This window comes from Salvelinus fontinalis, chromosome 18, assembly GCF_029448725.1.
Source record: "Salvelinus fontinalis isolate EN_2023a chromosome 18, ASM2944872v1, whole genome shotgun sequence".
NCBI lineage: Eukaryota > Metazoa > Chordata > Actinopteri > Salmoniformes > Salmonidae > Salvelinus > Salvelinus fontinalis.
In genome coordinates, this window is record NC_074682.1 from 50517057 (window position 1) to 50540183 (window position 23127).

Below are 23127 nucleotides of genomic sequence, written 5' to 3' on the forward strand. Positions count from 1 at the left end.
TGACATCGGCTGATGTAAAAAGGGCTTTATAAATACATTTGATTGACTGATTGTACTCTGTAGTTGTTTTAAAATCACCAATGCCCTCATGGTGAGATCCCTAAGCAGGTTCCTTTCTGTCCTGCAGCTCTGTCCTGCATCTGTTATGTGTCTTGGTGGATTAATAAATCTTCCAGTGGTGTAAAAATACTTTAAAGTACTACTTAAGTTGTTTTTTATGGTATATGTACTTTCACTTTTACTTCACTATATTCCTAAAGAAAATAATTAAAATTTTCCCTGACACCCAAAAGTACTCGTTAGATTTTGAATGCTTAGTAGGACATGACAATGATCCAATTCAGCACTTATCAAGAGAACATCCCTGGTCATCCTCTGCCTCTGATCTGGCAGATCAATCCAATTAAACCCATACCGATTAAGTATTAGTTCAACATTTTTACTATGGCTCGGCCGGGAATCAAACTCCCAACCTCAGGGCAGACACTCAAACCACAAGGCCACTAAGTTGGTCTACAAAGTAGTATGGAATCGGGAGCTCTCCCTTTGTAGGTGCACAGCTTCCAAACAGTATGCACAACGTCATGTTGGCTGTTAGCCTATCCAGCACGGTGTCAAAGCCAGCTAGCAAGACCTTACCTCCTGCGATTGGTTATCACACATTCGCGTTGCTGCTCATTTGCATAAACTGGGGACTTTTTTGAGCTCATAGTGGCCGATCGTTATGTGGCTGAATGTATTCTTGTATGTCCTCCCCTCATTAAAAATGTATTGTCTCCAGTAACTTGACTGCTAGAGGTAGTGCCTGTTATAACTGGGCCATAAGGTCTCTAACACAATACTTGGCTCAATCTTTAAGAGGAAAGATAATGCTATGGTAATCAATAAACCTGCTAACAAATTCAATTGCAATCTCCCCACAAGGAATACATTACTAACGGCTGATGGCCTGACTCTGTAAACTGGTAAGACAGCCTGCCTCAGACTCCTCTTAATCATTATCCCATATCTCTACAAACATACTACAAATCCTTCAGGCAATTTGCTCCTGATAAATTCTACGTCAAGGCTATTAGTAGGATTCGCCCGTCTGATAACATCTCTATCTATTTAGCTCCATTCAGCTCGGGCATGTGTTACATTATGAAACCTCATGTTCTTCGAGTGTCTTGGGAGAAATAAAATGAGCCTGCCGCCACTCAGCACGTAGAGAACAGCATCTCCCCAACATATAGTCTACACGGCTTAGCCAATCAGTTCAAGGGAGAGCGATAAGAGACGGGAAGTAGGTATGTAGAATGAGGTAAATCCTCAAATGAATGTGGTATTCATTATTATAAACTGGGTGGTATGTAAGGGATAATGAATGTGGTATTCATTATTATAAACTGGGTGGTATGTAAGAGATAATGAATGTGGTATTCATTATTATAAACTGGATGGTATGTAAGGGATAATGAATGTGGTATTCATTATTTTAAACTGGCTTTCCTGTTATCAACCTATTGCTCAGGCAATAGGTTGATAACAGGAAACCCGAAAGGCTCAAGTACATGCAGGGAATAGGCAAAAGGCGTCGTTAGTAAGGCAAAAACTATCATACACGGGAGGAGTAAATTACAGGAAAAAACAGGGCTCCGAATAGAAGTGTGTCACAAAACAAACAATACCTCACAACGATGGGGTTCAAAGAACTGAACTAAATAGTGTGTGATAATGACATACAGGAGTGTGAACAGGTGATCAGAATTCAGGTGATTGGGATCTGGAGAGTGAGCTGCGTTCAGGGGATCTACGTGTTTGAGAGTGTGAGTTGGAAGCAGACGTTACAGTAACCCCCCTCCACGGGTGGCTCTTGACGGCCTAGGAAGCTGAACAGGGGGCCTCCCCTGGGGACGTGGAGCTGGGCAGTCAGAACGGTTACAGTTGAAAGCCAGGATTATGGCTGGGTTGAGGATGTCCTGGGTCCCAGGACCGTTCTTCTGGTCCGTACCCCACCCAATCCACCAGGTAGTGGATGCGACCACCCAGGTGCTTGGAGTCAAGGAGGGCTTGGATGGAATAAGCCGTTGCACCGCCGACGTCAAACGGAGGGGGTGCGCCGAGGTGCGCCACTGGAGGATGGAGAGGGCTGTACCTCACAGGTTTGAGAAGGGACACATGGAAGGATGAGGAGATCCGGTAATGGCTGGGCAACTGGAGATGGTAGGTGACAGAATTGATGCGGTGTGTTATTTTGAAGGGACCAATGAACCGGGGACTGAACTTTTTGCAGGGGTCACGAAGCCGGATGTTCTGGGTAGAGAGCCCCACACGTTGCCCAGGGTGGAAGAGTGGAGTAGTTTGGCGACGCCGGTCAGCAAACCGTTTCTGGGAGAGGGAAGCTTGATGGAGGTGTCGATGTGCAGTCTCCCAAACCTGCTCACTCCGTCAAAACCACTCATCAACGGCAGGCACAGTTCCGGGCTCTGTCTCCCATGGGAACATTCAAGGACACACTGAAAAGGTGTGAGGTGGAGTGAGGAATGCACCAGGGAGTTCTGTGCATATTCGGCCCAGGCTAGATAGTGACTCCACTCGTGTGGTTGGTGGGTGCAGTGTTGGTGAAGGTATTTCCCTATTTCCTGATTCGGGTGTTCTGTTTGTCCGTTGGTTTGGTGATGGTATCCGGAAGATAGGCTGATGGAGACTCCCAGTCGGTCGCATAAGGCTTGCCACACCTTGGAGACGAACAGGGGTCCCCGATCCGAAACAATGTCTTCTGGGATCCTATACAGACGAAACACCTGTTGGAACATTTCCATGGCATTAGGTAAACGCGGAAGGGGGAAGAAAAGAACGGAATCTTGGATGTCTGCTGTTAGGGATGACCACCAGAACTTGCGTGTCAGTAGCTCTGTGGTCCAGGTGATCCCGGGATGGCCAGAACTCAGCGAGGTATGGCACCAATGCATTAGTTGGGGTCTAACGGACACCAGAACGTAGGTCTTGCCTGCAGGGGTGTCGGGAGGTGCTGGGTCGTGGCGTAGGAACTTGGACAGCCGATTGGATTTCCCACTGTATGGGTCCCACGACACAAGACAGAGGCAGGATGGGCTCGGGAGCTGGTTCTCTAGAGGAAGGGGAGTCAAATAGACGGGATAAGGAATCAGCCTTCACATTTTTCTTGCCAGGCAGATAGGTGACGGTGAAGTTGAATCCGGTGAAGAAGAGTGCCCAGCAAGCATGTCTGGGGTTGAGCATCTTAGCACTTCTTAAGTATTCCAAATTGCGGTGGTCGGTAAGGACAAGGAATGGGTGGTGAGCTCCCTCTAACCATTGGCGCCACTCTTCGATAGCCAGCTTAATGGCGAGGAGATCTCGGCTCCCGACATCATAGTTCCTCTCAGCGGGTGACAGTTTCTTGGAAAAGAAGCCACATGGGTGTAATTTGGGAGGTGTCCTTTACCCGCTGAGAGAGAACTGCTCCTACGCCAACCTCGGATGCATCAACCTCCAGAACAAAAGGAGGGTAGGATCTGGCTGCCTGAGGATGAGTGCAGAGGTGAAGAGGTGTTTCAAGGTCTCAAATGCAGTAAGGGCGGTGTCGGTCCATTGGAGGGTACGGGTTTTTTGACTGTTGAGAGCTGAGAGAGGAGCGGTTGTGCTGCTGCAGTTTCGGATGAACCGGCGGTAGTAGTTGGAAAATCCTAGGAAACGTTGTAGTTCCTTTACGGTGGTAGGTTTGGGCCAGTTAAGCATGGCCGTGACTTTGCCTTCGTCCATGTTGACCCCTCCTGGTGTCAACACGAACCCTAGGAAGGTTACCATAGTAATGTGAAAGGCGCTCTTCTCAGCCTTGACATACAGATGGTTCAAAAAGGCAACAGTACAGGCAGGGAAAACGCTAGTAACGTCGTCCGGGAGATCAGGCAATAGGTTGATAACAGGAAATCAAGGGATCAGAATTCAGGTGATTGGGTTCTGGAGAGTGAGTTGCGTTCAGGGGATTCAAGTGTTTGAGAGTGTGAGCTGGAAAGTGGTCTGGAAAGTGAGCTGCGTTCAAGGGATCTATGTGTTTGAAAGTGCGAGTTGGAAGCAGACGTTACAGGTATGTAAGGGATAATGAATGTTGTTTTTATTATTATAAACTGGGTGATATAAAAGGGATAGTGACTGTGGTATTCATTATTTTAAACTGGATGGTATGTAAGGGATAATGAATGTGGTATTCATTATTTTAAACTGGATGGTATGTACGGGATAATGAATGTGGTATTTATTATTATAAACTGGACAGACTCTAGTATCCGGACAGCCTCTATCATCCAGACAGATTTTAGAAGCCAGCCTCTAGGTGCCAGCCTCTAGAAGTCAGTCTCTAGTAATCAGACACTCTCTAGTAGTCAGTCTCTAGTAGCCAGACAGCCCATAGTAGTCAGACAGTCTCTAGTAGCCAGACAGACTCTAGTAGTCAGTCTCTAGTAGCCAGGCTCTTGTAGCCAGCCTCTTGTAGCCAGCCAGCAAGCCTCTAGTAGCCTTCCTCGATGGGAAGATTAGGAAATCTGCTTACTAAATCTGTGTATTCGACAGTGCATGTATTCCCCAGTCTGTATATCAAAGGTCAAGTAAGGTTAGTGGAAGAAACGCTGCCGAAAACACTGTGTCGGAGTTATATTGAGCTATACATATAATATGCACAGCCACAGTGGAGCCATATAAAACACAGGGTCTAGCTTGATTAACATCGCCCGAGAGCTGCATCTTGGTTTACCTGCCATCTGCTTTCAATTAAAGATAACTTAATGGTTTGTTGTGAGTCTAGTGGTACCATAGGGACATTGATACAGCGCCATTTTGCAATACTGTAATATACTGTATAGTCAGAGTATGTGACTACATGTAGGTTGCCTTTCATTGGACATGTGCAGCTTCCTTAAATTTAACTTTTTCTCTATATAGTGCACCACCCTGTGGGCCCTGGTCAAGATTAGTACACTGAATAGGTTGCCATTTGGGATGAAGACCAGATCTACAGTACGTGTGACCGTTGAAGTGGTAATCAAACGTAGATCTCCTCTGTCAGTGACAGGTATAGAGTACAGTGTTGACAAATGAAATGGGACTGAACCTTGGGTGCGTCCTAAATGGCACCTTGTTGCCTACATTGTCCACTACTTTTAACCACAGCCCATGGGGTTCTGGTCAAAAGTAGTGCATTACATACGGAATAGGGTGTCATTTGGGACGCAGACCATGTCAAAGGAAAGGCAACCTACTTGTGGTCTTATACTCTATCTGACTATACAGAATACAGAGGAGAATAAGTCCAATATTCCATTAATTGTAGATTGTGGATTTCCAGATGGAGCTTTCCATCTTTGCACAAGTGGAACATATCCTGGATGGAGTGGGGAGGAAGGCGGAAGATATCCTGGATGGAGTGGGGAGGAAGGCGGAACATATCCTGGATGGAGTGGAGAGGAAGGCGGAACATATCCTGGATGGAGTGGAGAGGAAGGCGGAACATATCCTGGATGGAGTGGAGAGGAAGGCGGAACATATCCTGGATGGAGTGGAGAGGAAGGCGGAACATATCCTGGATAGAGTGGAGAGGAAGGCGGAACATATCCTGGATGGAGTGGGGAGGAAGGCGGAACATATCCTGGATGGAGTGGAGAGGAAGGCGGAACATATCCTGGATGGAGTGGAGAGGAAGGCGGAAGATATCCTGGATGGAGTGGGGAGGAAGGCGGAACATATCCTGGATGTTGTGGAGAGGAAGGCGGAACATATCCTGGATGGAGTGGAGAGGAAGGCGGAACATATCCTGGATGGAGTGGGAAGGAAGGCGGAAGATATCCTGGATGGAGTGGGGAGGAAGGCGGAACATATCCTGGATGGAGTGGGGAGGAAGGCGGAACATATCCTGGATGGAGTGGAGAGGAAGGCGGAACATATCCTGGCTAGAGTGTAGAGGAAGGCGGAACATATCCTGGATGGAGTGGAGAGGAAGGCAGAACATATCCTGGATGGAGTGGAGAGGAAGGCGGAACATATCCTGGATGGAGTGGAGAGGAAGGCGGAAGATATCCTGGATGGAGTGGGGAGGAAGGCGGAACATATCCTGTATGGAGTGGGGAGGAAGGCGGAACATATCCTGGATGTTGTGGAGAGGAAGGCGGAACATATCCTGGATAGAGTGGAGAGGAAGGCGGAACATATCCTGGATGGAGTGGAGAGGAAGGCGGAACATATCCTGGATAGAGTGGAGAGGAAGGCGGAAGATATCCTGGATGGAGTGGGGAGGAAGGCGGAACATATCCTGGATGGAGTGGAGAGGAAGGCGGAACATATCCTGGATGGAGTGGAGAGGAAGGCGGAACATATCCTGGATAGAGTGGAGAGGAAGGCGGAAGATATCCTGGATGGAGTGGGGAGGAAGGCGGAACATATCCTGGATGGAGTGGAGAGGAAGGCGGAACATATCCTGGATGGAGTGGGGAGGAAGGCGGAACATATCCTGTATGGAGTGGGGAGGAAGGCGGAACATATCCTGGATGTTGTGGAGAGGAAGGCGGAACATATCCTGGATAGAGTGGAGAGGAAGGCGGAACATATCCTGGATGGAGTGGAGAGGAAGGCGGAAGATATCCTGGATAGAGTGGAGAGGAAGGCGGAAGATATCCTGGATGGAGTGGGGAGGAAGGCGGAACATATCCTGGATGGAGTGGAGAGGAAGGCGGAACATATCCTGGATGGAGTGGAGAGGAAGGCGGAACATATCCTGGATAGAGTGGAGAGGAAGGCGGAAGATATCCTGGATGGAGTGGGGAGGAAGGCGGAACATATCCTGGATGGAGTGGAGAGGAAGGCGGAACATATCCTGGATGGAGTGGAGAGGAAGGCGGAACATATCCTGGATGGAGTGGAGAGGAAGGCGGAAGATATCCTGGATGGAGTGGGGAGGAAGGCGGAAGATATCCTGGATGGAGTGGGGAGGAAGGCGGAAGATATCCTGGATGGAGTGGGGAGGAAGGTGGAAGATATCCTGGATGGAGTGGGGAGGAAGGCGGAAGATATCCTGGATGGAGTGGAGAGGAAGGCGGAACATATCCTGGATGGAGTGGAGAGGAAGGCGGAAGATATCCTGGATGGAGTGGAGAGGAAGGCGGAAGATATCCTGGATGGAGTGGGGAGGAAGGCGGAAGATATCCTGGATGGAGTGGGGAGGAAGGCGGAACATATCCTGGATGGAGTGGGGAGGAAGGTGGAAGATATCCTGGATGGAGTGGGGAGGAAGGCGGAAGATATCCTGGATGGAGTGGGGAGGAAGGCGGAAGATATCCTGGATGGAGTGGGGAGGAAGGCGGAACATATCCTGGATGTTGTGGAGAGGAAGGCGGAAGATATCCTGGATGTTGTGGAGAGGAATGTGTAAAGGGAGTTGATAGACTGGAAATGGCCAATCTTGTTGCTGTCATGTGACTGCCAGAAGTGTCAACTCCTCACATCCAATTAAATATTAATGTGTTTTAATATTGTGTATCTAACTGATAATTCTCTCTCTCTCTCTCTCTCTCTCTCTCTCTCTCTCTCTCTCTCTCTCTCTCTCTCTCTCTCTCTCTCTCTCTCTCTCTCTCTCTCTCTCATATATATAATGTATTCTGTAAGTATAGACAATAATTAAGAGGGATATTCTCCATAACAAAATGTATCCATATATTTCTCTATTCCACTAAATATCATACAGCTTTGTAATGCTGTAAAGCTTGAAAATATGTAAACTTTATGTATTCATGTATGTTATTTATGTGTTTGTGATTGTTTAAATGTTTATATTTATATGTTTGTAGTTGCCCAGTACAGAAGCTCGAGGTTCCATTCAGCATGCAACACAGCGACTGCAAATACCTTCTAAAACGTAATCATGTTTCAGTGGTGCCAGAAATGGATGATGTCATTAGGAGAGGGAACCTCGCCATATTTTTTAACCAATGCCAACACAGCCTCTCAGGAGCATTTCAGCAGTCCCACGATGCATTTGAGCAGTCATCTGTCGGGAAGGTAATGTAAAGTCCAATATGTGCTTTCTCTCAGCAGGGGGAACCTGCTGTTGAATAATTGAGGGCACGATATAAGACCATTGGCACACATTCAATGACACTACACCAGTACACCAGTGCAGGATCCACTTATTGCAGTTCGACATACAGTACCTTTATAAATATACATTAAAACATTTTTGCCACCCTTAATGATTTTCCACACATTGCTTGGTTTGTGTGTTAGAACAGCCCTGTAGTGTAAAATATAATGTTGCTGCACATGGGAGAAAGCCCAGGATAAATGAAGCATGTAACCTTGAGGTGAGGAACCATATGTAGTCATACCTACGTGAGTGGTTTATTGTGTCGAATGCTTTAGATATTGTGTTACTCCTGACGTATTCAGGTCTGAGTAGCAGTACTGTTTGTTTTCTTTGAAATACTTTGAACATTAGATTGAATCTGCCGACAGGGTTTGCAACAGGTTCCATTGAGATGCCTTGGTTGGACGCTGCACGGCTGAAAGTATTGTATTATTTAAACTCTTAAATAAACACACAAATAGCTACACAATAATGTTAGGTCTCATACAAAAACATATGATTAGCTTTTAGATGTTGTGAGTCATTTGTTTGAATGAGGAAGTGTCGAGCAGCCCACTCTGCTCATGAGGTGAACATTACGCCGGATTTACCTCAAATCGTGACAACAGACGTCATACTAATAATTTAGAGAGTGCCTTTGACAGGTTGAATTGTAATACTGGAGCGAGGGCTCCAGATAACAACCGGCAAGAACTACACTTTGGAGAGGAGTATAGCATTAATGCCCCCTTACTGCTTCTGGGTAATGTAGTGTTACAGTATTTGCAGATGTGAATTGGCTCTAGAAGCTAAGCAGGGCGTGCTTGAATAGCATTCCGTTAGTGATGTTATCTAATACTGGCAAAGGAAGAACAGATCTACAGCAGTAGTACCAACTACAAAGGCAATCAGCAAGTGAATACTTCACCTGTCTTGCTAAATGTCGTTTTCTACTGTGAAATGGGACTACAAACATACATTATCTCATCATCCGAAATGAATGAAACAACCAGAAACATATACAGTATCTCACATCAACAGAAATCTTGACTCTCCTAAAGTAATGGTCTTAGTTTAAACTCTTCCCTCCTGCTAATGAGTTCATGCCTCCCTATATGCCACCAGTCTAACAATATAATGCTTATCTTTAGAAAAATATTTCTGATAGAAAATTAACCAATTACCCTGTTTCTGTACATCTATGTCTGTATAGCAGACACAGTAGACAATCTGACATAAAGAAAAGTGTGTCGTAGCATGCCACCAGCATATCTCTCTCTCCTTCTCTCTGGGGTTAGGGCTTATACAGTGGGGCAAAAAAGTATTTAGTCAGCCACCAATTGTGCATGTTCTCCCACTTAAAATGATGAGAGAGGCCTGTAATTTTCATCATAGGTACACCTCAAGTATGACAGACAAAATGAGAAACAAAATCCAGAAAATCACATTGTAGGATTTTTAATGAATTTATTTGCAAATTATGGTGGAAAATAAGTATTTGGTCACCTACAAACAAGCAAGATTTCTGGCTCTCACAGACCTGTAACTTCTTCTTTAAGAGGCTCCTCTGTCCTCCACTCGTTACCTGTATTAATGGCACCTGTTTGAACTTATCAGTATAAAAGACACCTGTCCACAACCTCAAACAGTCACACTCCAAACTCCACTATGGCCAAGACCAACGAGCTGTCAAAAGACACCAGAAACAAAATTGTAGACCTGCACCAGGCTGGGAAGACTGAATCTGCAATAGGTAAGCAGCTTGGTTTGAAGAAATCAACTGTGGGAGCAATTATTAGGAAATGGAAGACATACAAGACCACTGATAATCTCCCTCGATCTGGGGCTCCACGCAAGATCTCACCCCGTGGGGTCAAAATGATCACAAGAACGATGAGCAAAAATCCAAGAACCACACGGGGGGACCTAGTGAATGACCTGCAGAGAGCTGGGACCAAAGTACCAAAGCCTACCATCAGTAACACACTACGCCGCCAGGGACTCAAATCCTGCAGTGCCAGACGTGTCCCCCTGCTTAAGGCAGTACATGTCCAGGCCCGTCTGAAGTTTGCTAGAGAGCATTTGGATGATCCAGAAGAAGATTGGGAGAATGTCATATGGTCAGATGAAACCAAAATAGAACTTTTTGGTAAAAACTCAACTCGTCGTGTTTGGAGGACAAAGAATGCTGAGTTGCATCCAAAGAACACCATACCTACTGTGAAGCATGGGGGTGGAAACATCATGCTTTGGGGCTGTTTTTCTGCAAAGGGACCAGGACGACTGATCCGTGTAAAGGAAAGAATGAATGGGGCCATGTATCGTGAGATTTTGAGTGAAAACCTCCTTCCATCAGCAAGGGCATTGAAGATGAAACGTGGCTGAGTCTTTCAGCATGACAATGATCCCAAACACACCGCCCGGGCAACGAAGGAGTGGCTTTGTAAGAAGCATTTCAAGGTCCTGGAGTGGCCTAGCCAGTCTCCAGATCTCAACCCCATAGAAAATCTTTGGAGGGAGTTGAAAGTCCGTGTTACCCAGCAACAGCCCCAAAACATCACTGCTCTAGAGGAGATCTGCATGGAGGAATGGGCCAAAATACCAGCAACAGTGTGTGAAAACCTTGTGAAGACTTACAGAAAATGTTTGACCTCTGTCATTGCCAACAAAGGGTATATAACAAAGTATTGAGATAAACTTTTGTTATTGACCAAATACTTATTTTCCACCATAATTTGAAAATAAATTCATAAAAAAATCCTACAATGTGATTTTCTGGATTTTTTTTTCTCATTTTGCCTGTCATAGTTGAAGTGTAGCTATGATGAAAATTACAGGCCTCTCTCATCTTTTTAAGTGGGAGAACTTGCACAATTGGTGGCTGACTAAATACTTTTTTGCCCCACTGTATATATATAAACAAATAATTAAAAAAATGATTTTAAAACATGTTTATTTCCATATGTAGACACATCCTATGTGTTTTAATTAAATCAACTATACGCACTGAGCTTGTCTGATGCTTTAAGAGCTGTTTGATGAAATAATTATAACATACAAATTACTAGAGGGAGTCCGACCGCAATTGATTTGATCGTGCCGGGCCGGGCTCAGACTTGCTGCGCTGTGTAATAAAAAATGACAGCGAGTGACTGACTGTTTGACTAGCGCCTGTTGTCTCTCTCTCATCCCTGCTGCAGCGACCACCACAGAACATCAACAGTGTTTATTGCGCTGTCAGTGTTGCTGAAGCTGTAACATAATTACAGCCATTTCTGACTGAGAAATTGTGTTACTGAAATCCCTAATTTGTTTAGGAAAAACCTTCCCTATTCCCTCAACCCTTGCTCTCTTGACGTGACACATGTATGCATCGCATAGGGCCTGACCTGTAGATTTTAAAAACTGACGCATTTGTGAAATAGTTTATCAGATGTGGTTGTGTGAGGCTTGGAGCTCATGGAATCTGTAGGCTTTTAATTAAACACTCAAACAGGAAACACTTTCAGGATCTGTCTTATTACTGTAGATATATATGGATGATTTATAAACCCAGGAATATTTAATAGATAGACTATTGATTATAAACCTAATTAAGTTGGTGTTACCTCTCGCCTCACTTTTCTAAGACAATTAAGGCAAGGGCTGTCTTCTCATCTCCTAACTTCGCTGCTGTCTCCGCCACGTTGTTCTCAACACCAATATGCTGGTTAACTTTGCTATTATGCACATAACAACATGGTCTAGGAAAAGGCGTTAATTGAACAGCGCAGTGATGTTTCCGAACCGCAGACATGACCACTATCAAACGCAGGAGAAAGCACAATTTGTTATGAAATAATATACATTTTATTAGTATTGCACCATTTTCCTTAACCATATACAATTTCAGTAGCGCATACCTTAGAGAGATGGACTGTGCCATCCCCACGTCCTCGCCCGATGGATTAGTCCACTCAGACGGGTGGGAATCAGACAGCCGTTTTGAACACCATGGATTTATTCATTTGTTGCTACTGCTCGACTAAAGAAACAAAAATAGAAAAATAGGCTATTAAGTTTTGCATATGCTACAGATCAAAACAAAAGTAATAGTTTTTTTGTAATTTGTTATAGGCTGTTTTTAAGGACACGTAAATGTAGCTCATTTGGACAACATCCATCATTTATTCATGGCGCTGTCTGCGCCAGGTTGGATCTGAATGCATATGGATATTTCTCAAATGTCCAGTAAATGTAAATCTTCCCTGTCATGTTGTCCAGCGCCAACTTTTCCTAAAAGAAACTCTGAAATTAAATATTTGTAATATTTTTTAAAGATTTTTGACTATTCGCATGAAAATCTGTCGCCAGTTGGATGGAAACCTATAGACCCCCTAAAGACTCTGACAAGTACGCTAGTCCAGTGTCTCTTTGATTATGCTGCACATCATGGTTCACCAGCACCCCCAATATCAGCCAAACCAGCTTGTAAAAACTGTACTTAAACTCCCCCCTCAAACTCATCTGGAGGTTGAGCATGTTTTCCTCTCTATCTCTATAATGTGTCTCTATCTCTGTAATGTGTCTCTATCTCTATAATGTGTCTCTATCTCTGTAATGTGTCTCTATCTCTGTAATGTGTCTCTATCTCTGTAATGTGTCTCTATCTCTGTAATGTGTCTCTATCTCTGTAATGTGTCTCTATCTCTGTAATGTGTCTCTATCTCTATAATGTGTCTCTATCTCTATAATGTGTCTCTATCTCTATAATGTGTCTCTATCTCTGTAATGTGTCTCTATCTCTGTAATGTCTCTATCTCTGTAATGTGTCTCTATCTCTGTAATGTGTCACTATCTCTGTAATGTCTCTATCTCTGTAATGTATCTCTATCTCTGTAATGTGTCTCTATCTCTATAATGTGTCTCTATCTCTGTAATGTGTCTCTATCTCTGTAATGTGTCTCTATCTCTGTAATGTGTCTCTATCTCTGTAATGTGTCTCTATCTCTGTAATGTCTCTATCTCTGTAATGTGTCTCTATCTCTGTAATGTCTCTATCTCTGTAATGTGTCTCTATCTCTGTAATGTGTCTCTATCTCTGTAATGTGTCTATCTCTGTAATGTGTCTCTATCTCTGTAATGTGTCTCTATCTATGTAATGTATCTCTATCTCTGTAATGTGTCTCTATCTATGTAATGTCTCTATCTACAGTTGAAGTCGAAAGTTTACATACACCTTAGCCAAATACATTTAAACTCAGTTTTTCACAATTCCTGACATTTAATCCTAGTAAAAAATCCCTGTCTTAAGTCAGTTAGGATCACTACTTTATTTTAAGAATGTGACATGTGTCACGTTCCTGATCTATTTCTGTTAGTTTGTTGTATGTGTTAGTTGGTCAGGACGTGAGTTTGGGTGGGCATTCTATGTTTTCTGTTTCTATGTTGGTTTAAGGGGTTGCCAATATGTATTCACAACCCGCTGCGCCTTGGTCGAATCACTACTCCTCCTCTTCGGTTGAAGAGGAGGAGGAACACCGTTACAGAACCACCCACCAAACCCAGATCAAGCAGCGGGTTAATGGACAGCAACGACAGCGCACGAAGCAGGATTTATGGTCTTGGGAGGAGATCATGGAAGGAAAGGGACCATGGGCTAAAGTGGAGGTGAATCGCCGCCCATGGGAACAGCTGGAGGCAGCTCGGAGAGCGGAGGAGACCGGAGAGAGGAATCGGCATGAGGGGACGCATCTAGCACGGAAGCCCGAAAAGCCTGTGAGTACTACCCAAAAATGTCTTGGGGGGGGGGGGGGGGGGGGGGGGCTAAGAGGTAGTGGGCCGAGGGCAGGTAGGAGACCTGCGCCCACTTCCCAGGCTAACCATGGAGAGCGGGAGTACGGGCAGACACCGTGTTACGCAGTAGAGCGCACGGTGTCTCCTGTACGTGTGCATAGCCCAGTGCGGGTTATTCCACCTCCCCGCACTGGTCGGGCGACGGGGAGCATTCAGCCAGGTAAGGTTGGGCAGGCTCAGTGTTCAAGGGAGCCAATACGCCTGCACGGTCCGGTATTTCCGGCGCTACCTCCCCGCCCCAGTCCAGTACCACCAGTGCCTACACCACGCACCAGGCTTCCAGTGCGTTTTCAGAGCACTGTTCCTCCTCCACGCACTCTCCCTATGGTGCGTGTCTCCAGCCCAGTGCCTCCAGTTCCGGCACCACGCACTAAGCCACCTGTGCGTCTCCAGAGCCCTGTACATACTGTTCCTTCTCCCCGTACTCGTCCTAATGTGCGTGCACTCAGCCCGGTGCCACCAGTGCCGGTACCACGCACCAGGCAAATAGTACGCTTTGAGAGTACAGTGTGCCCTGTCCCTGCTCCCCGCACTAGGCTTGAAGTGCGTGTCTCCAGTCCGGTGCCTCCAGTTCCGGCACCACGCACCAGGCCTACAGTGCGTCTCAGCCGGCCAGAGTCTGCCGTCTGCCCAATGGCGCCTGAACTGTCCGTCTGCCAAGCGCCGCATGAACTGCTCGTTTGTATTGAGCCTTCAAAGCCGCCCGTCTGCCACGAGCCTGCAAAGCCGCCAGTCTGCCATGAGCCTACAGAGCCTTCCGCCGGACAGGAGCCGCTAGAGCCTTCCACCAGACAGGAGCAGCCAAAGCCTTCCGCTAGACAGGATCAGTCTGAGCCATCCGTCTCCGCAGCGCCATCTGAGCCATCCGTCTCCTCAGCGCCATCGGAGCCATCCGTCTCCTCAGCGCCATCTGAGCCATCCGTCTCCTCAGCGCCATCTGAGCCATCCGTCTCCCCAGCGCCGTCTGAGCCATCCGTCTGTCCCGAGCCATTAGAGCCGCCCGTCTGTCCCGAGCCGTCAGAGCCGTTGGTCAGTCAGGAGCCGCTAGAGCCATTCGTCAGTCAGGATCTGCCAGAGCCGCCAACCAGACAGGATCTGCCAGTGCCGCCAACCAGACAGGATCTGCCAGAGCCGCCAACCAGACAGGATCTGCCAGAGCCGCCAACCAGACAGGATCTGCCAGAGCCGCCAACCAGACAGGATCTGCCAGAGCCGCCAACCAGACAGGATCTGCCAGAGCCGCCAACCAGACAGGATCTGCCAGAGCCGCCAACCAGACAGGATCTGCCAGAGCCGCCAGCCAGCCATGAGCGTCCAGAGCCGCCAGCCAGCCATGAGCGTCCAGAGCCGCCAGCCAGCCATGAGCGTCCAGAGCCGTCAGCCAGCCATGTGCATCCAGATCCGTCAGCCAGTCATGAGCTGCCCCTCAGCCCAGAGCGGCCATTAATCCAGAACTGCCCCTCAGTCCAGAGCTGTCTCTCTGTCCGGAGCTGCCTTTCAGTCCGGAGTTGCCCCTCTATCCTGAGCTACCTCTCTATCCTGAGCTACCTCTCTACCTCTCTATTCTCACCTACCTCTATGTCCTGAGCTACCTTGTCCCGGAGCTGTCCCTTTATTTTGTGTTGCATATATTAGGTGGGTGGAATAGAGGGGTGGTCATTCTGAGGGGGATTAGCGAGCTGGGATTGACTATGGTGGGGTGGGGACCTCGTCCTGAGCCTGAGCCACCACCGTGGTCAGATGCCCACCCAGACCCTCCCCTAAACTTTGTGCTGGTGCGCCCGGAGTTCGCACCTTAAGGGGGGGGTTATGTCACGTTCCTGACCTATTTCTGTTAGTTTGTTGTATGTGTTAGTTGGTCAGGACGTGAGTTTGGGTGGGCATTCTATGTTTTCTGTTTCTATGTTGGTTTAAGGGGTTGCCTGGTATGGCTCTTAATTAGAGGCAGGTGTTTGGCTTTTTCCTCTAATTGAGAGTCATATTTAGGTAGGTTGTTTCACAGTGTTCGTTGTGGGTGGTTGTCTACTGTGTCTGTGTCTATGTTACACCATACGGGACTGTTTCGTGCGTTCTCCGTTTTATGTAATCATTTTTCCTGTTGTGTTTTATGTAAGTTCGTATGTTCAGGTTTGTCTACATTCCTTTTGTTGTTTTCCTTCTTTCCTGCAATCCTTCTGCCCCCCCCCCCCCCTTAAAAGATTTAGATGCACTATTGTAAAGTGGCTGTTCCACTGGATGTCATAAGGTGAATGCACCAATTTGTAAGTCGCTCTGGATAAGAGCGTCTGCTAAATGACTTAAATGTAAATGACTTAAATGTAAATGTTTTGTAATATATCAAGTGTTCTTCGTGTGTTTAGTTCGTCTTGTAATTAAATCATTATGTATTCACAACCCGCTGCGCCTTGGTCGAATCACTACTCCTCCTCTTCAGTTGAAGAGGAGGAGGAACACCGTTACAACATGTCAGAATAATAGTAGAGAGAATGGTTTATTTCAGCTTTTAATTATGTCATCACATTCCCAGTGGGTCAGAAGTTTACATACACTCAATTCGTATTTGGTAGCATTGCCTTTAAATTGTTTAACTTGGGTCAAATGTTTTGGGTAATCTTCCACAAGCTTCCCATAATAAGTTGGGTGTTATGTCCGCTGTTGGAAGGAGACCAAGGTAGGCGTACATTTTTCTTTATTTAAAATGACACCGAAAAACAACAAAATACAAAAATGAACGTAAAGCTATATGTAGTGCAGAAAACAACTGCACACAAACAAGATCCCACAACTGAAGGTGGGAAAAAGGGCTGCCTAAGTTTGATCCCCAATCAGAGACAATGATAGACAGTTGCCTCTGATTGGGAACCATACCCAGCCAACAAAGAAATAGACAAACTAGAATACCCACCCAAATCACACCCTGACCTAACCAAATAGAGAAATAAAAAGTTTCTCTAAGGTCAGGGCGTGACATTGGGTTTATTTTGGCCCATTACCCCTGACAGAGCTGGTGTAACTGAGTCAGGTTTGTAGGCATCCTTGCTCGCACATGCTTTTTCAGTTCTGCCTACAAATTTTCTATGGGATTGAGGTCAGGGCGTTGTGATGGCCACTCCAATACTTTGACTTTGTTGTCCTTAAGCCATTTTGCCACAACTTTGGAAGTATGCTTGGGGTCATTGTCCATTTGGAAGACTCAGTAGCGACAAAGCATTAACTTCCTGACTGATGTCTTGAGATGCTGCTTCAATATATCCATAAAATTGTCCTTCCTCATGATGCCATCTATTTTGTGAAGTGCACCAGTCCCTCCTGCAGCAAAACACCCCCACAACATGATGATGCCACCTCCATGCTTCATGGTTGGGATGGTGTTCTTCGACTTGCAAGCCTCCCCCTTTTTCCACCAAACATTACGATGGTCTTTATGGCCAAACAGTTCTATTTTTGTTTCATCAGACCAGAGTACATTTCTCCAAAAAGTACGATCTTTGTCGCCATGTGCAGTTGCAAACCGGTTTTGGAGCAGTGGCTTCTTCCTTGCTGAGCAGTCTTTCAGGTTATGTCAACATAGGACTTGTTTTACTGTGGATATAGATACTTTTGTACCTGTTTCCTCCAGCATCTTCACAAGGTCCTTTGCTGTTGTTCTGGGATTGATTTGCACTTTTCGCACCAAAGTACGTTCATCTCAAGGAGACAGAGCGGTATGACGGCTGCGTGGTCCCATGGTGTTTATACTTGCGTACTATTGTTTGTACAGATGAACGGGATACCTTCAGGCATTTGGAAATTGCTCCCAAAGATGAACCAGACTTGTGGAGGTCTACAATTTTTCTTCGGAGGTCTTGGCTGATTTCTTTTGATTTTCCCATGACGTCAAGCAAAGAGGCACTGAGTTTGAAGGTAGGCCTTGAAATACATCCACAGGTACACCTCCAATTGACTCCAATGATGTCAATTAGCCTATCAGAATCTTCTAAAGCCATGACATCATTTTCGGGAATTTTCCAAGCTGTTTAAAAGCACAGTCAACTTAGAGTATGTACACTTCTGACCCACTGGAATTATAAGTGAATTATAAGTGAAATAATCTGTCTGTAAACAATTGTTGGAAAAATGACTTGTGTCATGCACAAAGTAGATGTCCTAACCGACTTGCCAAAACTATAGTTTGTTAACAAGAGGCAGGGAGTGGGATGAAACAGTAATGAAACAGGCAGGGAGAGTGATGAAACAGGCAGGGAGAGTGATGAAACAGACAGGGAGAGTAATGAAACAGGCAGGGAGAGTAATGAAACAGGCAGGGAGAGTAATGAAACAGGCAGGGAGAGTGATGAAACAGACAGGGAGAGTGATGAAACAGACAGGGAGAGTAATGAAACAGGCAGGGAGAGTAATGAAACAGGCAGGGAGAGTGATGAAACAGGCAGGGAGAGTAATGAAACAGACAGGGAGAGTGATGAAACAGGCAGGGAGAGTAATGAAACAGGCAGGGAGAGTAATGAAACAGGCAGGGAGAGTAATGAAACAAGCAGGGAGAGTGATGAAACAGGCAGGGAGAGTAATGAAACAGGCAGGGAGAGTGATGAAACAGACAGGGAGAGTAATGAAACAGGCAGGGAGAGTAATGAAACAGGCAGGGAGAGTAATGAAACAGGCAGGGAGAGTGATGAAACAGACAGGGAGAGTGATGAAACAGACAGGGAGAGTAATGAAACAGGCAGGGAGAGTAATGAAACAGGCAGGGAGAGTAATGAAACAGACAGGGAGAGTAATGAAACAGGCAGGGAGAGTAATGAAACAGGCAGGGAGAGTGATGAAACAGGCAGGGAGAGTGATGAAACACAGGGAGAGTGATGAAACAGGCAGGGAGAGTAATGAAACAGACAGGGAGAGTAATGAAACAGGCAGGGAGAGTAATGAAACAGGCAGGGAGAGTAATGAAACAGGCAGGGAGAGTGATGAAACAGACAGGGAGAGTGATTAAACAGGCAGGGAGAGTAATGAAACAGACAGGGAGAGTGATGAAACAGGCAGGGAGAGTGATGAAACAGGCAGGGCGAGTGAGCTCCTCTGTGGTGGTCGGTGAACCCTGAACCTTCTGGCCCGTAGCCCTGTGTGGCATCGACAGTGCCACATAAGTATTCTGAAGTGGCAAAGTCGATACCCATGTTTTTAAACCCAATGTCACTTACATTTATTGATATTTTTGGTCGTAAACATTATTTTGAGTTAATTCTCTGAGGGGGGAGAGGGTGTTAAATTTATTTTACAGAAAATATTCGTAATGTTCCGGAGGGGGGGGGGGGGGGGGTTATTGAAACCTTGAGTTGGACCAGTTGGACCAGTACATTTCTGCCCCCCAGTACATTTCTAGTTATTCTACATATCTGGAGCCTTACTGGATGGAGACAATGGACACGTCCCAAAGGGGACCCTACACACTACTACTGGTGACCAAACACTATGGCTGCCAATTGGGATGCAGACAGTGTATGACAGGAAGAAGCCAGACCAAACTGCCTCTGAGAACGAAAAGGTCAGAGGGAAGTGGGCCGCCAAGCGATGCCGAAGACCAAAGACCCCGCGCCACAGATAATTAAAGCTCTGAGCTACGGCGAGCAGCAAACGAAGCACCTTCTGCCTTTTCAAAAGGACCTGTCAGTGGGATTCAGGGCTGCCTACTTCCCTTCAATGAGACCATTCAAATCATTTATAATAATTACGCAATCATTAACACGATGACTCAGTGAACAACCGCTGCCTTTTGGGGGGGGGGGGGGGGGGGGGGGGGGGGGGGGCGGTAGTTGTTCAGAAAAACAAGTCTTCTCCCAGGAGTCCGACATTTCCATGGGTGGCAATTATGTACTTGTCAGATTAGAGGGGTAGAGTGTTTAGAGAGCAGTACAATGGATCACAATAACAATAATAATAACAATAATGATAATAGTATCCAGATAAATCTGGTTACCCACTCATTTCTATTTGGATTACTGAAATACTTGTATTATTTTCTGCAATGTATGTAAAATAACTTTTTTCTCCTCTGCTTGGATATGGTTTGGTGACGACCTTGAGATATCGAGCCTGCAGGCACCTAGTTACAGCTGTATGTCTCACTGAAATTGGCAGAAAAAGTCCACACAAAGCGATGCAATTTTTGTATCCAGGCTAAGGCTTGTCTCGAAAATATCAAAGGAAATATTTCTGTCATCCTGTAACAGGCAGAAAAACAGCCGTTTATCTTATGTCCTTCCAAAAAACGGAATATATATTAGAATGATCCGACTCATATAGAATATTTTTTTAATCGTAAAATTGCATTTGAAAGTACAGAGGTTTCACAGATGTCTCTAGTGTTCGTTGTAATTATATACTGTATATTGACTCATATTTTCATTTATAAACATGCATTTAACTTTATTATCTCACTGAGACATGAATACATAAAAACATAAATATTTTAATAGATTCTAGCACACTGAACATTCATCACCGTTGTAGATGAGGAAACAGATTCCACTGCATCCATGTGAGTGCTATAGAGATTTCCACATGATGTAACCTACAGTATGGATGATACATATAGGTACAGTATATGTCATATTAGTCACATGTACACCAGTGTGCTCTATCTACAGTTCCTAATCAAAGGAAGTGATCCATAGACCTGGTCAAAGCCCTCCACCTAGCACCAACACATAGACCTGGTCATAGCCCTCCACCTAGCACCATCACATAGTCCTGTGTTCTCCCGTTGACAGACTCCTGACATTACTTGCAGTTTTGTTCAGCCACTGGATCCGCAGGCGAGCTTCTGAAATTATTGACATTTCTATTCAAGTGTGGGCATGAGTATGAAGTATATTTAAACACATTAATTGAGTAGCCACCTCAGAACGGCTGACTGATGCGGTAGCCTGTGGCTGTCCACTGTGGCTGTGAATTATTCATCAGGAGCAGTTCATTTGTTAGACTGTGAGAGAGAAAATACAAAAAAAAGACCAAAGAGAAAGGGAGGGAGCTGGAGGTAGGGATGAGAGAAAAAGGAGAGAAGGGGGAGGGAGGTGGAGTTAGGGATGAGAGAAAGAGGAGAGAAGGGGGAGGGAGCTGGAGTTAGGGATGAGAGAAAGAGGAGAGAAGGGGGAGGGAGCTGGAGTTAGGGAAGAGAGAAAGAGGAGAGAAGGGGGAGGGAGCTGGAGTTAGGGATGAGAGAAAGAGGAGAGAAGGGGGAGGGAGCTGGAGTTAGGGATGAGAGAAAGAGGAGAGAAGGGGGAGGGAGCTGGAGTTAGGGATGAGAGAAAGAGGAGAGAAGGGGGAGGGAGGTGGAGTTAGGGATGAGAGAAAGAGGAGAAGGGGGAGGGAGCTGGAGTTAGGGATGAGAGAAAGAGGAGAGAAGGGGGAGGGAGCTGGAGTTAGGGATGAGAGAAAGAGGAGAGAAGGGGGAGGGAGGTGGAGTTAGGGATGAGAGAAAGAGGAGAAGGGGGAGGGAGGTGGAGTTAGGGATGAGAGAAAGAGGAGAGAAAGGGGAGGGAGGTGGAGTTAGGGATGAGAGAAAGAGGAGAAGGGGGAGGGAGCTGGAGTTAGGGATGAGAGAAAGAGGAGAGAAGGGGGAGGGAGCTGGAGTTAGGGATGAGAGAAAGAGGAGAGAAGGGGGAGGGAGGTGGAGTTAGGGATGAGAGAAAGAGGAGAGAAGGGGGAGGGAGCTGGAGTTAGGGATGAGAGAAAGAGGAGAGAAGGGGGAGGGAGCTGGAGTTAGGGATGAGAGAAAGAGGAGAGAAGGGGGAGGGAGGTGGAGTTAGGGATGAGAGAAAGAGGAGAAGGGGGAGGGAGCTGGAGTTAGGGATGAGAGAAAGAGGAGAGAAGGGGGAGGGAGCTGGAGTTAGGGATGAGAGAAAGAGGAGAAGGGGGAAGGAGCTGGAGTTAGGGATGAGAGAAAAAGGAGAGAAGGGGGAGGGAGGTGGAGTTAGGGATGAGAGAAAGAGGATAAGGGGGAGGGAGCTGGAGTTAGGGATGAGAGAAAGAGGAGAGAAGGGGGAGGGAGCTGGAGTTAGGGATGAGAGAAAGAGGAGAGAAGGGGGAGGGAGCTGGAGTTAGGGATGAGAGAAAGAGGAGAGAAGGGGGAGGGAGCTGGAGTTAGGGATGAGAGAAAGAGGAGAAGGGGGAGGGAGCTGGAGTTAGGGATGAGAGAAAGAGGAGAGAAGGGGGAGGGAGCTGGAGTTAGGGATGAGAGAAAGAGGAGAGAAGGGGGAGGGAGGTGGAGTTAGGGATGAGAGAAAGAGGAGAGAAGGGGGAGGGAGGTGGAGTTAGGGATGAGAGAAAGAGGAGAAGGGGGAGGGAGGTGGAGTTAGGGATGAGAGAAAGAGGAGAGAAGGGGGAGGGAGGTGGAGTTAGGGATGAGAGAAAGAGGAGAGAAGGGGGAGGGAGGTGGAGTTAGGGATGAGAGAAAGAGGAGAGAAGGGGGAGGGAGGTGGAGTTAGGGATGAGAGAAAGAGGAGAAGGGGGAGGGAGCTGGAGTTAGGGATGAGAGAAAGAGGAGAGAAGGGGGAGGGAGCTGGAGTTAGGGATGAGAGAAAGAGGAGAAGGGGGAGGGAGCTGGAGTTAGGGATGAGAGAAAGAGGAGAGAAGGGGGAGGGAGCTGGAGTTAGGGATGAGAGAAAGAGGAGAGAAGGGGGAGGGAGCTGGAGTTAGGGATGAGAGAAAGAGGAGAGAAGGGGGAGGGAGCTGGAGTTAGGGATGAGAGAAAGAGGGAGAGAGTCGGAGAGAGACAGAGAGAGACAGAGAGAAGAGACAGAGAGGAGGAATGCCCTTTCAAACAGCCTTCATATTTTTTACTGCTCTGTCTGTCTTTGGCTATATCTATCTCTGGCTGTCTCTCTCTCTGGCTCTCGCTCTCTGACTGTCTCTGTCTGTCTTTCTCTAGCTGTCTCTGGCTGTCTCTCTCTCTGGCTGTCTCCCACTCTCTGGCTGTCTCTCTCTCTGGCTCTCGCTCTCTGACTGTCTCTGTCTGTCTCTCTCTAGCTGTCTCTGTCTGTCTCCCTCTCTCTGGCTGTCTCCCACTCTATGGCTGTCTCCCACTCTCTCTGGCTGTCTCCTACTCTCTCTGGCGGTCTCCCACTCTCTCTGGCTGTCTCCCACTCCCTCTGGCTGTCTCCCACTCTCTCTGGCTGTCTCCCACTCTC